General features: G+C 44.2%; 2 pseudogenes; both read left to right on the top strand.

Moving 5' to 3' along the window:
- The first annotated feature begins 10,077 nt into the window (after nucleotides 1-10,077).
- LOC140222232 (uncharacterized) lies at nucleotides 10,078-12,406 on the top strand (annotated as a pseudogene).
- A 729-nt stretch (nucleotides 12,407-13,135) lies between these two features.
- Nucleotides 13,136-14,963, top strand: LOC140222231 (uncharacterized; annotated as a pseudogene).
- Nucleotides 14,964-16,295: the final 1,332 nt, after the last annotated feature.

Raw genomic sequence — 16,295 nt, 5'->3', positions numbered from 1 at the left:
AGGCGTCTCGGCTAGGAGGATTGACAAACAATCACCCGTCATTAGATTGATGAGCGTTGGGCAGAACGACGAAGGAGGATTTCATACCTGATTGACGGAAGAAGAGGAAGACATCTCAACACCTGGTTTAAGAGTATGGAAACTTAAGGATGGAAGTCTAGGTAAGGTGCGAATGCCCCTAGGGAAAATACGGGGGTCTTATATTTATAGAGGAAGAGGACGAAGGGTAACGGTTGGTAAAACACGTCCCGTCGGCTAAAGGGCTATTAAATGAAAAGCTGCGAGAGAAGACTGTTCAAGGTTGAATTCACATGGCAATAGCAAAAGAGCATTAAGTGTTTGTACAAAAGCATTCAATGTTCGTTACATTCACCCGAGGAGAGTATTAATGGCCGCGATTGCCCGCTGCCGGATCTGATTGGTCGAATCTAAAATCCTTTGATCATCGTCGGCCAATCGACTTCTGGCATATTGCGGTGAAGTCGGATAGCTTCGTGGGCAATGGTTCTGCCTCTCCTGCTTTAGATCAGAGATAACACATGGGAGATCATGGAGTCTTTTCTCTTCGGCGGCTATCGCTTTGGTCACCTGCTCCATTTCCTTGGCAAGCTCTGCCCTTCGCCGTTTGAGGCGATCTATGGTGCCAACGATGTCCGGGTGAGAGTTTTCAAGAACGTCGATTTGCTGGTGTACTTCTTGAGCTCGGTGTCTGTAGGAATCCTCCTCTTCACGTGCCTTTGCTAGTTTGGCACGATCGGCCATATCCCATAAAGCTCTGAACACCGGGATTTGCATTGGCTCGATGTATGCTGCGCGTGCTAGAGCTTCTACTGCTTCTTCTGGGACTCAGCCTTTGATTTCGCTGAAGAGATGCCAAATTGGCGAAGCATCTTTCACCAATCGGCCGATATCATCCTGGAGAAGGATCCGTATACTCCGGAGCTTGGTGCGAACCTCATCAGGAATGGAACTCAGAGCATGTTGGGATACGAGGTAGGCTACACTAGCGCAAATCAAAATTTCTACCGCGTAAAACCAGGAATGACTGCCATATAAGGATCACGGGATTACCACTCGACGCACTACTGGTGCGGAAGATGTAGATATGCGTCGATGCAGTGAAGACGATCACGTAGTCGTACGTAGTCGATCACGTCCAGCAGCTCCTCAGCAGCTCGTCCACGTGCAGCAAGATCGCCTCCGGTGCCGCGGCTCGTCGTCGGCTCGTCGTGGCTCATCGGCGGCTCGTCGGTGGCTCATCCAAGTGCTGCAGGCGCAACACCTCCAAGGTATCCACACGTGCAGGAAGGAAGCGTCGCAAGCCGGACTGCTAGATCCGCGAGTTGCAAAAGGCGAGGGCGTGGGAGGCGCGTCAGGTGTGTTTCGCCAAAAGGTGTAAACCCTAGGGCACCCCCACCCCTCTATTTATAGAGGTTCCTGACGGGCCTCTGGATCCGAGGCCCATTAGTACTTCTAAACCTAATCCAACTCGGATCTGATCCGAATTGGGCTTCCAGCCCCTTAAGTGTGTGACCCTATGGGTTCGGATACGTATAGACATGGCCCGAGTACTCCTACTCGGGCCAATAGTCGGTAGCGGCCTCTAGCAAGACGTGCCAACTCCTATACGCATACGAAGATCATATCAGACGAACCATTAGAACATAATATACATGCTATTCCCTCTAGCTTCAATTCGACCGCTCTTTCTCGATCCTGTGATTCGGAATCCCTTTGTAGGTTAACTCTTAACCGTACGTAGCATGGCCATGCATTTTCGGATCCGATCACTCGAGGGGCCCAGAGATATCACTCTCAATCAGAGAGGGGCAAATCCCATCTTGATTGACCATGTCTCATAGCATGCTTCTTGACAAACCCGAAAGCTACCTTTATAACTACCCTGTTACGACGTAGCGTTTGATAGCCCCTAAGTAGGTCGATCCACATCTAGAATACATGCGACAATCTCAGGTCTAAGGACAAAGCGTATATGTTGTTTAAAGAGAGAACTACTTCTCGTGTTGGGTCAGTCCTAGCACATGTCTCCACATGTGTCCATATTATTAGTTCAACATCTCCATGTCCATGACTTGTGAAACATAGTCATCAACTAATACATGTGCTAGTCTAATATTCATGTGTGTCCTCACATGAACTCCGACTAGGGACAACTTTAGAATAACCATACAAGTAAAGAGTTTCACATACAATTCACATAATTGCAAATCAATTCAAGTAGCCTTCAATGGATATTCAATGAACACAACATACAAATCATGGATACAAAATGGAATATCATCATCTCTATGATTGCCTCTAGGGCATACCTCCAACAGAGCAACCTAGCGCGAGGCGTCCTCCTCATCATCGGAGAGTGCGACCGCAAAGGAAAAGAGGTTGTTGTTGGGAGTGTCCTGCTCCTGATAAAATAAAGAGACGGATTAGCTGAGGGCGGCAAAAATTCGGCTGATTTAGACATTAAGTTTCTTACCTCTTTAAAACGGATTTCTTCTATTTGTGTTGGCGGGAGCGCTACCCTCGTTTCGGGAATTGGCACGGTTGGCTCATCAGAAGAAGAGGATTCAACGATTATCGGCGCTGTACTTGGGCCAGCCTCCTGGAAAATTACAAGAGATAGATCTCTGTAAGTATGAAGCAATGATTAAATCCGATGATGGATAGTAGCTGCTCTACCTCTGCGAGTTGTCCGGCCGATGATCGTTGGAAGGGTACGATTGACGTACCTAAAGTGGCTTGCATCAGAAATCGATCAGGTTTCGGCTGAGGATTAAGAGATTTGAGTAAATATAATATTCTCTACCTCAGTGGAAGGGGCTGTTGGTGTTTCAGTCTTTGCTTGGAGTATGGCCAATTGCTGTAGAGATTGCTTTGGAATGACTTGTGCAGCCTAACAGAAAGAAGAGATTAATGCTGACAATATACTTGGAAAAATATGAGGCGTGTAAAGTTACCTGAATGGCTTCTAACAACAATGACGCAGCTGCTACTCCAGCTTCTGTAGCGGCCTGGGGGTCGACTTCTTCGACAATCGGCGGAGTTAGTGTGGCTAAAGACCCAGCCGGTGCCACCACAGATTGATCGGCCGATTCTATACGGGCGCGCACCCAGCGGCTTGTCTTCTTGGAAGAAGATATCTTTAGCTTCTGCTTCAATCGGCTAGTGGTGATGTCTTCAACAGACGGGGCTTGAAAGCCGATGAGTGGAAATGATGTATACGGATGACGATTTTCTATCAGCTTACCACTATGGCTGCACACTGGGGGAAGTTGGCTTCCAGACTGCAAGGAAAAATAAAAGTCAGCGGTAATCTTGCAGTACAAAAGAAATGATATTAAAATCAGCTAAAAAGGGGTTAGTACCACTGCATTTGGATCAATGTTGTTGGGATCTAGGAAATTGTAGTATGTTGCGGGGGATACACAGAAGAGATGATGTTTCCATTCACCCCACCATAATTTGAATTGCTGGACAGCAAAAGGAGCCACCACCCAATTGGCTAAGTCAATGGTACTGGAGTCTGGTGCCAGACTGCATAGCCGATTATAATCAAGTCCTTTGGTAAGCTCATCCTGAAACTTTGCGCGGCCAGCAAAGTAAATCTGAATCGGCAACTGTCCGAGGCCAAATTGTTGTGCTGCCACCGATGGGTTATAAAATTCATAAGTTGGAGAATCCTTCCCTGAAAAGAAGTTCGCTGGTAAGATCCCTGGTTTGATCAGGACATCTGTGAGCTCATTGTCAAAAGAGCTAGTCGTCGAGTCAAAGCAGATGGGATGTTCAAAGAGTGGTTCAGCCCTTTGGTATGGATACCAGCTTGTGGTTTCTTCACTAAAGCCGTTATAGAAGCATCTGAAATACTCGGCTATTTTGGTAGGAGTAAATTGGCTGCTAGGAAAAGTTGATGCCGCCTCACCAAAAGAAGTGCACCGTCGTCGTATTGTTGGGTTTTCCTCTGACTCAATATTGGGAAATGTTTTGGTCTCTACTTGCTGCCGGAAAACCTTACTCATGTATAAATTGAGCTAGAGAGTAATAAACCACCAGGGACCACCAGGATTACCAATCGGCTCTCCGATTGACAGCTTGATGGCGATCTGATGCATCATATGGTAAGCCGATCCTAGCAAGTGTTTTCCTAGAGGGACAGTGGATCCTCTTGGCAAGGCTTCGGCCAAAGCTTGTATATTAGAAGAAGGGCCGATTGCTTTGCCGCAAAAGAAGTGCTTCTCTAACCACATCGTTAAGAAGGCCGTATACTCTCTGTCGCCAATCGGCCTAGTCTTCATGTTTTTATTGATATATCCTTTCCACCCGCTGATTCCTTTTGTCTCCAGCCGATGGGTCGGTTTGACCAGAAAATCAAAAGGCGAATCAGGGGAAGAGATGTCGAGGCCGGTCAACATCAGGATGTCTGCTAGAGTCGGGGTCATGGGTTTGTGTCCAAAAAGAAACGCATTAAGTGCGTCGACCAGAAGTAAGAAGCCGCCATCACCAGGGGTTCGTTCTTCTCCATCTGGGACAAAGACAGATTTATACATTGGCCAATTTTCAGTTCGTCCCAAAGAACTCTTTTGGAGTTGGACATTCTTTGGAACCATTCTTTCCAGCCAACAGTTTCATTCGGCCAAGATCTAAATGCGCCCGTCCACTAGTTCAAATCCATGGGCGACTGCTTAAAGGGAATCCTATGGGTTTCTAGATTGATCAAATCAGTGGGATCTGGATTCCCCATAGGACCTAGGCCGATAAGACCAGGAGCATCAGAAATGCGGATAGTGATTTGCTGCCTGACCGCCTAAGGAAGATAAAAAGGGAAATTGAGAACAGATCTAAGAAAACGCATGAACAGTGAAAGGTAAAAGGTAAAGCTTCAGATGTTTACCTCTGAACAAAGCTCATGGTCGCTGATGGAGCCGCTATTGGAGAGGATGAAGCAGGGTGAGGACAAAAGAATGATCGCCGGAAGGATGCGACCGGGAGGCGAAAGGGCGCTGGAATGTGATTGAAGGTGATTCGCTGGGGAAAGGGAAATTTCTGAGCTCGTGGAGAAGAAGTGGCGGAGAATGCTTATCTTTAAGGACAGTTGGAGAGAAAGGGTAAATGCAGGATTTTTACCGTGCCGTGTACACAAATTTTGGAGGAGCGGTTGCCTCAGGCGCCCAGTTTGAAAAGATTGCAATCATCAGGTAAAAGACTACAAAACAGAAAGGAGTCTTTGCCGCGCTTGTCTCAGAGAGAAAGTTAATATTAAAAAGAATTTCGAAGCAAAAGTTATGTTTTACTCTGAAACTGGGGGGCATGTGTTGACGTTGGATTTTGACACGTGTTTTGAATCGGCATCAAGGGAGGAAAATACTGGCCGATGCGGTAGGTTAAAAACTACAGTTGGGAATCGGCCGATTGATGCTACAGTGTTTCGGCCGATTGACAAACGGAGTCGGTAAAGGTCGGCCGATTGGAAGCTGGAGTAGCTTGGCATGTATGGGCCTAAAGTGGGCTGGAGAAAAGATTAGCTAAAGAAGAAGGTTGGCCCATGGGATATGATAACCAACTCCGATAGGAGTTGTGTTTGTAAATATTTATTATTATTTAAAATTAGAGATAGTTCCTAGTCGGTTAGGAAATTAGTTGTAACAGGTTATAAATAGCCGTCTCTAGAGATTTATAAAACAACACATCAATCAATACAACAAACCTACTTTTTCCTCGTACTTTACTTTCAAGTCAGCGACTTCGCCAAAATACTTTTTCTTTCACGAGTTCATATGGGTTGGTAGGGATGCATCGACACGATCTCCGGACGATTCTGTAAGTTCCGTTTATCGAGTAATATCTAAGCTTTAACTTCGAGTGCATCACTATTGTTTCGTTTAGATTTATTCACCAATTATCGATATCTACTAGAATCGTAGGTTCTACCTGTTATTTTAGTTTTTATCACTAGTTATCCAGCTTGAGATACGAATTGCGGCTTTTATTGCTTTCCTTCTCCGTTATCATACAGCCGATTAAATTTATCCCAAGTGTCGTTTCTCTAGCGTTGTTTAGTTTGCTATGGTAGTTTTTTTTCTCTACAAACGCTACATGGTATCGGCTGTTCCATAGCTGGTTACCACTACACTGAATCGACCGATTCGCTGATACACCTTTGAAGACAGATCGGAACTCTAGCCAATCGGAATCCCTGGAATTTAATACTTATATTTCCTTGTTAATCAATAGGTCAGACTGACTGGCATGCCACGCGAACCGCACCAAGGCAATAATCCGAACAGGAGTTAAGCAGATTCTCTCGGGTCGTGTGTCCGACGCTGAGGATCATCGGCCGATTTTTAGCGCCAACACATCCACTTATGCACCATATTGGGCTTTGGTGCAGGCATAGGCTTGGCTATCTTTTTGGTCTTCATAGGCTGACATTCTTACTTCTTGTGGACGATAGCAACAAATTGCACTAGCTTCTTTTCTTCTGCCTTCTTGTTCTTCTCCTCCTGCTTGACATGGCGATGTGATGGTATATACTTAGTGTGGACAAAACTTGAATGCGCTTAGGGTGCCATTAATATCGCTTGATGTTGCCCTTTCCAACGTTTATGTTTGCTCTTGCGGTCTTCAAGAACGACCTTCCAATTATGAGTGGGGATTTAGCTGCTTCTCCCATCTCGAGTATCATGAAGTCAACAGGGACAAAGTGATTCCTGATCTTCACAAGTACATCTTCAGGGATGCCTTTAGGATAGTGAACGGTGTTGTCTGCTAACTCCAGGCACATAGCAATTGGTTTCGGCATCGGTAGGCGTAGCTTCTTGAACACAGCTTTAGGCATGACGCTCACACTTGTGCCAAGATCACATAATGCTCTTTGGAACATCAACGTTCCAATTGAACACATGATGGTTGGACATCCTAGGTCTCTTTTATTTTCAGGAGCTTGATCAGCTATCGCAACACTACACTCTTCTGTCGTCTTGATGTGGTCTGTATTGAACTGCAGGATATCTTGTTTGTTTGTTAGTATATCCTTGAAGTAGCAAGCGTAGGTTGGAACTTGTAGAGTGTCCAGCAGTGGCATATTTATCATCAACCTGTGCACAACTTCAACAATTTTTTCAAACTTTTCCTTAGTTTTACCTAGATGATGGCATAGTTTTGCTGGCAGAATTTTGGTGTCATCTTGATCAAGCATCTCAAAGTCTAGCACTTCTGTTTTGATCTTCAGAGCTGGGTTAGGTATCTTATCCTTTCAAGTCATCTCTGCTTCAGCAGCTAATTTAGGCTTTCTAGCTCCCGTCGGACGTTCAGGACCTTCTATTTCTTTGCCTGAGCAAGTTTGAATAGCTTTAGCTGTCTATGGATTCCTTGGTTGCCCTGGCAATTTCCCTTCATTGCTTGTCAAAGGCCCAACTAATTGTGTAACTTGAGTCTCTAGCATCTTCATCATGTTCGCTACTTGGTGGTTCAAACTTCTACTACAAGAAATGTGTTGATCTATGATAAAAAAAATTATGACACATTTGTTCTCGTCATAGATCTATGACATTTCTGGCTGAAAACATCATAAAGTTTGACATCTGAGCAAATTTAATAACAAAGTTATTGAACAACATAAAAGTTGCCACTATAGCTAAAAAGAATCGTTACTCACTGTTACATGGTGGTCTTGTGATGATATAAGCTCCGCAAAAATGACATAAACTAACAAGGGTCCCACATGTAAGTTTAAGCTGATAAATAGGACAGTAAAATACAATGGAAAACGTGCTCCTCCCGTGGGTCGAACCTGTTACCAATCGAATGGGAAGTCCTTACCGTGACCAGGTCCCACATGTAAGGTAAGTTTCAGGTCAGTGTGGTATTTAGCGGCAGCAAAGCGTGCACTAAAGCCAAAAAATAGTTTATCCGCTGCTGTGCTCCCGGATAGGGAAAAAAGAAGAACAGAGAGAAGGTGGCCAGGAGGGAGCACTCTGGCAGAGATCTGAGCCTCCTCGTGGCGGCTTACTCCTACGACAGCATAAATCTAGTGCTTCCTGCTGCGGCACATCAATCTAGTCAGTAATTTTAAGCTGAATTCACCAAAATTTCATTTCACATTAAGGTCTTTCAATCTGGTTAGTAATTTTGAGTTGAGTTTGCCAAAATTTCCCAGATGGATAGACGTTGGATACACGGTTTTTGTGTTAGGATACGAGGTAGGCTACGCTAGCGCAAATCAAAAATTCTACCGCGTATAACCAGGAAGAACTGCCGTATAAGGATCACGGGATTACCACTCGACGCACTACTGGTGCGGAAGATGTAGATATGCGTCGATGCAGTGAAGACGATCACGTAGTCGTACGTAGTCGATCAACGTAGTCGTACGTAGTCGATCACGTCAACGTTCAGCAGCTCCTCAGCAGCTCGTCCACGTGCAGCAAGATCACCTCCGGTGCCGCGGCTCGTCGTCGGCTCGTCGTGGCTCGTCGGCGGCTCGTCGACGGTTCGTCCAAGTGCTGCAGGCGCAACACCTCCAAGGTATCCACACGTGCAGGGAGGAAGCGTCGCAAGCCGGACTGCTAGATCCGTGAGTTGCAACATGCGAGGGCGTGGGAGGCGCGGCAGGTGTGTTTCGCCAAAAGGTGTAAACCCTAGGGCGCCTCCACCCCTCTATTTATAGAGGTTCCTGACGGGCCTCTGGGTCCGAGGCCCATTAGTACTTCTAAACCTAATCCAACTCGGATTAGATCCGAATTGGGCTTCCAGCCCCTTAAGTGTGTGACCCTATGGGTTCAGATACGTATAGACATGGCCCGAGTACTCCTACTCGGCCCAATAGTCGGTAGCGGCCTCTAGCAAGACGTGCCAACTCCTATACGCACATGAAGATCATATCAGACGAACCATCACAACATAATATACATGCTATTCCCTTCGCCTCACGATATTTGGTCTAGCTTCAAGCCGACCGCTCTTTCTCGATCCTGTGATTCGGAATCCCTTTGTAGGTTAACTCTTAACCGTACGTAGCATGGCCATGCATTTTCGGATCCGATCACTCGAGGGACCCAGAGATATCACTCTCAATCAGAGAGGGGCAAATCCCATCTTGATTTGACTATGTCTCATAGCATGCTTCTTGACAAACCCGAAAGGTACCTTTATAACTACCCTGTTACGGCGTAGCGTTTGATAGCCCCTAAGTAGGTCGATCCACATCTAGAATACATGCGACAATCTCAGGTCTAAGGACAAAGCGTATATGTTGTTTAAAGAGAGAACTACTTCTCGTGTTGGGTCAGTCCTAGCACATGTCTCCACATGTGTCCACATTATTAGTTCAACATCTCCATGTCCATGACTTGTGAAACATAGTCATCAACTAATACATGTGTTAGTCTAATATTCATGTGTGTCCTCACATGAACTCCGACTAGGGACAACTTTAGAATAACCATACAAGTAAAGAGTTTCACATACAATTCACATAATTGCAAATCAATTCAAGTAGCCTTTAATGGATATTCAATGAACACAATATACAAATCATGGATACAAATGGAATATCATCATCTCTATGATTGCCTCTAGGGCATACCTCCAACATTTTGACTATTTACCCCCGAGCATGAGAAAGGGGTCAATGATTTCATAGAATTTGTTAAGAGTAGATACTCTAATGATGAACAAATATTATGCCCATGTCGTGGATGCCTGAATTAGTCTAGATGTACTGTAGATGAGGTGAACCTACAATTACTTTTGAATGGGATGGCAAGAACCTACACTAGGTGGATCCATCATGGAGAAACATTCGAGGATATTGTTTAGGAAAATGCAAATCTCTAGGATAATGGGGTTTAGGAAAATGCAATTCTACAGGATGATGGGGTTGGGGAAATTGCAATTCTGCCAGATGAGGGGGTTGTGGATAATGCAGTTTTGTAGGATGATGGTGATCAGGAAATAGTTTAGGAAAACGAACACATATCGGGTATGGAGGAGGATGAAGGCACTGACGATGGACTTCCTGAAATGATAGCTGACATGTGCCACACTAAAGAGCTTTGAGGGAAAATGTTAGAATTTATAAAGGAACATATAAACTATAAGGTGTCACCGGGATCTAAATATACACAATTTGCATTTGTTGTGAAGTTACTTCATATCAAGTCTTTCTATCAGATCAGCAATGTCGCATTCATTATGATTCTAAAGGTTGTATCCCTTGCTTTCCCAGAAGCATGTGTTCCGACATCTTACAATGATGCAATGAAGTACATACGTGCCATGGGACTCGTCTATGAATCTATCCATGTTTGCAAGAATAATTGTGTATTGTTTCCCAAGACGCTAGCCGAACATGATGTGTGCCCAGTGTGTTGTGAAGCGGATTCAAGATGGAAAGATACAGACAACAAGAAGCGTGTTCCTTAGAAGGTATTGAGGCATTTTCCACTAGTTTCAAGGCTGAAGAGGATGTTTCTTTCATCAAAAATCATAAAGTATGCACAATGGCATGAGTTGAAGCGATTCAACTGGTGGACAATGAGCTTAGCCATCCAGCTGATGGTGAGGCATGGAAAGACTTCGATAAAAATTGGTCGGAATTTGTAAAAGATGTTAGGAACATTAGACTTAGCTTGCAACCAATGATTTCAATCCATTTGGCAACATGACCAACTCATATAGTATGTGGTCAATATTTGTTGTGCCATATAACATGCCACCATGGGTATGCATGGAAGAATCAAACTTCATGATGGCATTATTGATCCCTGGGCCAAGTTCTCCATCAAAGGATTTTGATGTCTTCTTGCAACCTCGTAGATGAGTTGTTGGACCTTTGGAAGGGTATCGATGCATACGATGCTTGTAGTCAATGATCCTTTAAACCGCATGATGTGGTTATTTGGTGCATACATGATTATCTAGCACTGAGCACATTTGGCGGGGTGAGTCATGAAAGGTTATTATGCCTGTGTGCATCATGACAAGGATCTCAAGGAGATTGAAGAACGAGATATGTTATATTAGCCATCGTTGTTTCCATCCAACTGACCATCCATGGAGTAGAAAGAAAGCAGAGTTTGATGGTAATACTGAAAATTGAGAGAGGCTAGAGAAATTTACTATTGAGGAGCTTTAGCAGCAACTGGAGAAGGTTAGAGACGTTAAACCAGGAAAGCCTCCTCAAGGTCAGAAAAAGAAGCGGGAACCTGAACAGTGTTGGAGCCGAAGGGTTTGTTTGTTTGACTTGCCGTATTAGAGAACTCTAAAGCTACCACATAATCTTGATGTCATGCACAATGAAAAAAGATATGTGAAAACCTTATTGGAATATTGCATAAAATTGCTGGGAAACAAAGGACACGATCAATGCTAGGGTTGATATGGAAGAGATAGGCATTAGACCACATCTACACAGGCTGAATACTACGGAAGGGGAGTCATGCAAAATGTGAGGACCAATGGTGGTCACCCTTGGATGATGAGTGATTGACAACGTTGTGTTGGATTGATGTTGCTCTTGGCTTGTGATGTGCAGGTGTAGGATGTGGTGTGACAGCCGACGGAATACGGTAAAGGTCAAGTGAAAGGTTCATGCCGATGGACCAAGGGCGGTGAAGGATGAACGCAAGTAGGCTTGGACCGATGGACCCAAGGAGTCCAGGCAGAGTCATGTGCGGTCCACATGGTGCACAGAATGGCAAGAGAGCATGACGGACAGAGACGGCGTCGATCGAGTCAAGCGGGAGGGAGGTAAGTCAAGTAGACGGCCCGGGAGCTGGGAGCGAAAGACTTGGAGGCATCAAAGGCTTGGCGGAGACCGGACACGCGTCGACATCGAGGAGGTCGTGTTGTGGCCAAGTGAAGATGGACAGTTTGGGTGGTTTGGGCCTCAAAACCCACCACGCAGGCAGATTTGCCGGTTTGGGCCTCAAAATTGGGAGTGAGCCGGTGTGGCCGGAGCTTCGAGAAGGAGGGAACGTGGCATCATCGTGAAGCTTGCATTGAGGAAAAGCAAAGTCATGAAGGTGGTATGTCTGTCCGATGAGCGCACAAAAACTTGGACAAAAATGCCCCTTCGTGGGTAGTTATCCTAGTAGTAGCTATAGGGGTAATTTAGTAACTAGTTCAAGACTATAAATAGGGATGGGGGGCTGGTTGTTTCAACACCTCTCTAAGCACATCATCTATCTAGGGTTTTAGTAGTTCATTAGTCTAGTCTCTCTCTCTCTAGTTTATCTCTCTAGAGGTCCTCGGATGTTTTGAGCACCGAATTCATGTATTGAACCGAGTTTTTGTTGCAGAAATGGAGGCCCTAACCTCCTCATGTCCTCCGTGTGTTGGGGGATGATAGCTTTGTGCAATTCTCACTCGTGTTCTTCACCTTATTATTTTCTCCTTTTTCTCCCTCTCACGTTTTTGGTTGATTCGCCTTATGAACTAGGACGTGAGTTGAACCTTTCCACTGAAGGGATTTGATCAAAACCTCACGAGTTCATAGATCGGGGCGATTCAAGTTCTAGGGTTGAAAGAGTGGTGTTCTTTACAAGATTTGGAGTTCCCATTATTTGACAAATCTTTTTGAGGAGTTTTTTATGAATAGCTTTTTTATGTTTATGTGATGCTATGGTTCAAATTTCATGATTTTTGGAGGTTGTTTGATCGAGTTTTGGATTTTTCTTCTCTCCTCACGAAGGCTGTTTTTTGTGCTGTCGGACGTTCCGACAGAGGATCGGAAGTTCTGATACAGAGTCGGAAGTTCTAACACAGTAACAGAAGTTCCAAAGGGTTAATTTCTAAAAACCCGTAAACCCTTATCAGGAGTTTCCCAGTACCTCCGATAGGTGTCAGAAGTTCCGATATAGTGTCGGAAGTTTCGACAAAGGTGTTTTGTGTTCTGTTCTCATCTCAAGCTTTTGAGTTTGCTTCCGGTGCTTCTCGAGGGTCCCACTGTGTCTTTTGATTGTAACCATAGACAGCCAACCACCTTGTTGGCTTGTGGATCTCTCTTCTTCTACTTGCTTGGATTTGGGGTTTGAATTTGGATAGAGGCCTAAGATTTCAAAAGAAATATTTGAAGCTCCCATTCACCCCCCCCCTTTGGTCGCGTTTTCAGTCCTTCAAAATGCCAAAATCTCCATATACAATGGGTAAAAAGAAATAGAAGGTGTTCTGTGATTTTATAAGTCAGGTGAAGTTCCTAGATGGATATGCTTCTAACTTATCAAGATGTATTACCCCTGATGGAAGCAAACTCCAAAGACTAAAAACTCATGATTGTCATATCCTACTCCAAAAGATTTTGCCATCTACCCTTCGAGGTTTAATGGATAAAGAGACATACTCAGCTGTTTCGGAAATAGGAAACTTCTTTCATTAATTATGTTGCAAAACTTTGAAGTTGGATGTTTTGAATAAACTAAAAACAGATATCCCAATAATTTTGTGCAAGCTTGAGAAAAATTTTCCTCCTATCTTCTTTGATGTTATAATGCACTTGGCTATCCATTTGCCTGAGGAAGCAATCCTAAGAGGCCCGGTACAATATGGATGGATGTATCCCGTCGAAAGAGGGCTATGCACATTGAAGCATTCCATGAGAAACATGGCTAGGCCTGAAGGATCCATTGCAGAAGCATATGTTCCTAATGAGGCCTTAACATTTTGCTCAAGGTACTTTGCGAATGATGATATTGGCAGATGATTCAATCAGGAGGGTAGGAGTAGAAAGAATGCTGATTTGTTACGAGAAGGTGACTTATCTTGTTTCCAGAAAAATGTTGATATAATTAGAGAAGTGAAGATTTCATTCCTGATTCAGATTACGACAAGCTGGTTTGGTATGTGCTAAATAATTGCAAAGAGGTTGAGCCATATATCGGGTACGTAATCTGTCATGCAATGATTGTACTGCAATTATTTCAGTCTAGTTTCTGATGGATGTGTTTTTGCAGGATATATAGAGATTAGTTAGAAGCAAAAGGTGTGTCAAACCACATTATTAACTGTAGAATTCAGAAAGAATTTGCCCGATGGTTTAAACTGCATGTAACTTTTCTGCTTTTTCAGAACAAAGTTATATTAGCTGGTGAGGACCTATATATAAAAATATATATAAAACTATGGTTTTGTTGTATAGATTGAAAAGATTCCTGAAGGATAGGTCTCTGAGGACCTATATGCATTTATCAGACAAGCGAGGAAGAAAATATTCAGCATGTCGTGTTGGCCATGTCCTATACCACACACATGCCCGAGAGGAAAATCAGAAGACACTGAACAGTGGGATTATGATTGTAGGCTTTCATAATAGTGAGCCATTTGTGTTTTATGGTTATCTAAAAGAAATTATTGAGCTGTAGTATCACTCATCAGGGCGTGGCATAAATTGAACTATTGTATTATTCCAGTGTGATTGGTATGATCTAGGAGGGACCAAGAGGGAACCGAGGATTAGAAAGGGTATGTATTTCACAAGCATTAATACTAGAAGGCACTAGTACAAAAGTGATCCCTACATTTTTGCTAAGTAAGCAATGAAGGTGTTTTACTTGCCAGAAGCCCTGCTACAAGACCCATGGAGAGTGGTGCAAAAATTTGTGCATAGGTATTTGTGGAGCTTTAATGAAAATGAGCAGGACACAGCACCTAGTGGTATGGTACTTGGATATCAAGATGATGTAATTGAAGAAACCTTGAATGATGGTATTTGTGATGGTTCGGAGGCTCCGGTGCCTATTACTAGTGAGGAGGAGGAGTGGACTATCGTTCCAGTGGCTCAAGTTACTTCCATTCACCAGCAGGTTCTATCTGATGTGGATGGATTCAATTCTAACGATGAGGAGGAGGATGAGACTATCTGGCAATACCATGATGAAGATGAAAATCCTGCACCTAACAGTGATGAGGACAAGGATGTGAAATCAATGAATGTTTTAGTCGATCCGATTTGAACTTATTTGTTGTATAAGATATGAACTGATATGTGCATGTAGACCTTTTATCATAGTAGTTGTGGGAAAATCCTTTTGTTGCATCTTAATAGGTTCAAAAGCGCACTTAGCTGGCTATTGATCTGGCTCGTTGTATTGTAAAACACCGGAACATCCAGTGACGCCTCCCAAAATCATCGTGATAGGAATCCGCTAGGATTTATTCCTGATCTTTCGATGAGAGGCGCGGGATAATGCGATTGGTGGATGGAGACAATGTTCACAGCCTGATTACAGCCTTCCAAGGATGCTGCGTCTTAGCAACCGATACACCACCTCCAATGGCTGCCACGATCTTGTGGAGCGTCACCCAGCCACTAGGGCACTCATCCTCCAAGCAATCAAAGAACTAGCAAAAACAAGTATAACAAGTACTAAATTACTAGATGTAGATGAAGGTTTCGAACTCAATCTCAAATAAGGTGGGTTTCCAAAGATGAGAAGACGGGCGGCTGATCCAGCACGTGCGCTTACAAGCAAGTAGCGAGAGCTAAACTTGATCTAAACAAAACCCAACCGTTCTTGGTGGTGGCTAAGAGGTATATGAAGGTGGGAGGATGACCACCAGGGTGTTGGGGTCGTGCTCCAATCCTAGAACGCATCCCTAATAGACCCGACTTGATACACGGCCCATTGGGCCAAAATAAGGTGACGCAACACCTTTGGACAGAAAACCTCTCAGTAGTAATTCAGTCATTGCGGCCACCTCATAATAGATATAGACTTCAGTCTGGATCCATATAAAAAAAGACTTCATAAAGATTCCATGAAGTACTTGAGTACCCCAATCCGAGTCCGTATGTGATCGTGGTGACCATCACAAGTTGTTGCTGTCCTGCAGTCCAAATCCAGCCTGCATGAATCCTTTTCTCTTTCGGTCTTCTCCCTGGTTCCTAACTAAAACAAGAGTGCACGTGTCTTCAAGATCTACATATGATGGATAGGAACTTGATAGAGTCGGAGTGCCCGATCTTTCGGTGAGTGGAGATAAATTCGACTTGGTGGAAGTAGACCCTCACGATCCGACTACGACGAGCGAACCCAAAGTGCCAATGCAATCGCTGAACCAACTCCCGATGGTTACCAACCTCGCCGGTGCGAGATCAGCCTGATCACGAAGATCGATTCCTGTCCGCAATCGAAGAACGAACAAGAAAAAGAGGCGAGCAATCTAAATATCACTCGAAGGTGGAGTACTGAATCACACAAGGATAGCGCGTATTTGCGCGTGTTCAAGAGTAGCTAAAGCTAGATGTAAAACAAAACTCAAGTCGTAAACAAAAAGGACTCGGA

This window comes from Setaria viridis, chromosome 3 (assembly GCF_005286985.2).
Source record: "Setaria viridis chromosome 3, Setaria_viridis_v4.0, whole genome shotgun sequence".
Lineage (NCBI taxonomy): Eukaryota > Viridiplantae > Streptophyta > Magnoliopsida > Poales > Poaceae > Setaria > Setaria viridis.
This window is presented reverse-complemented; position numbering and strand designations above follow the sequence as displayed.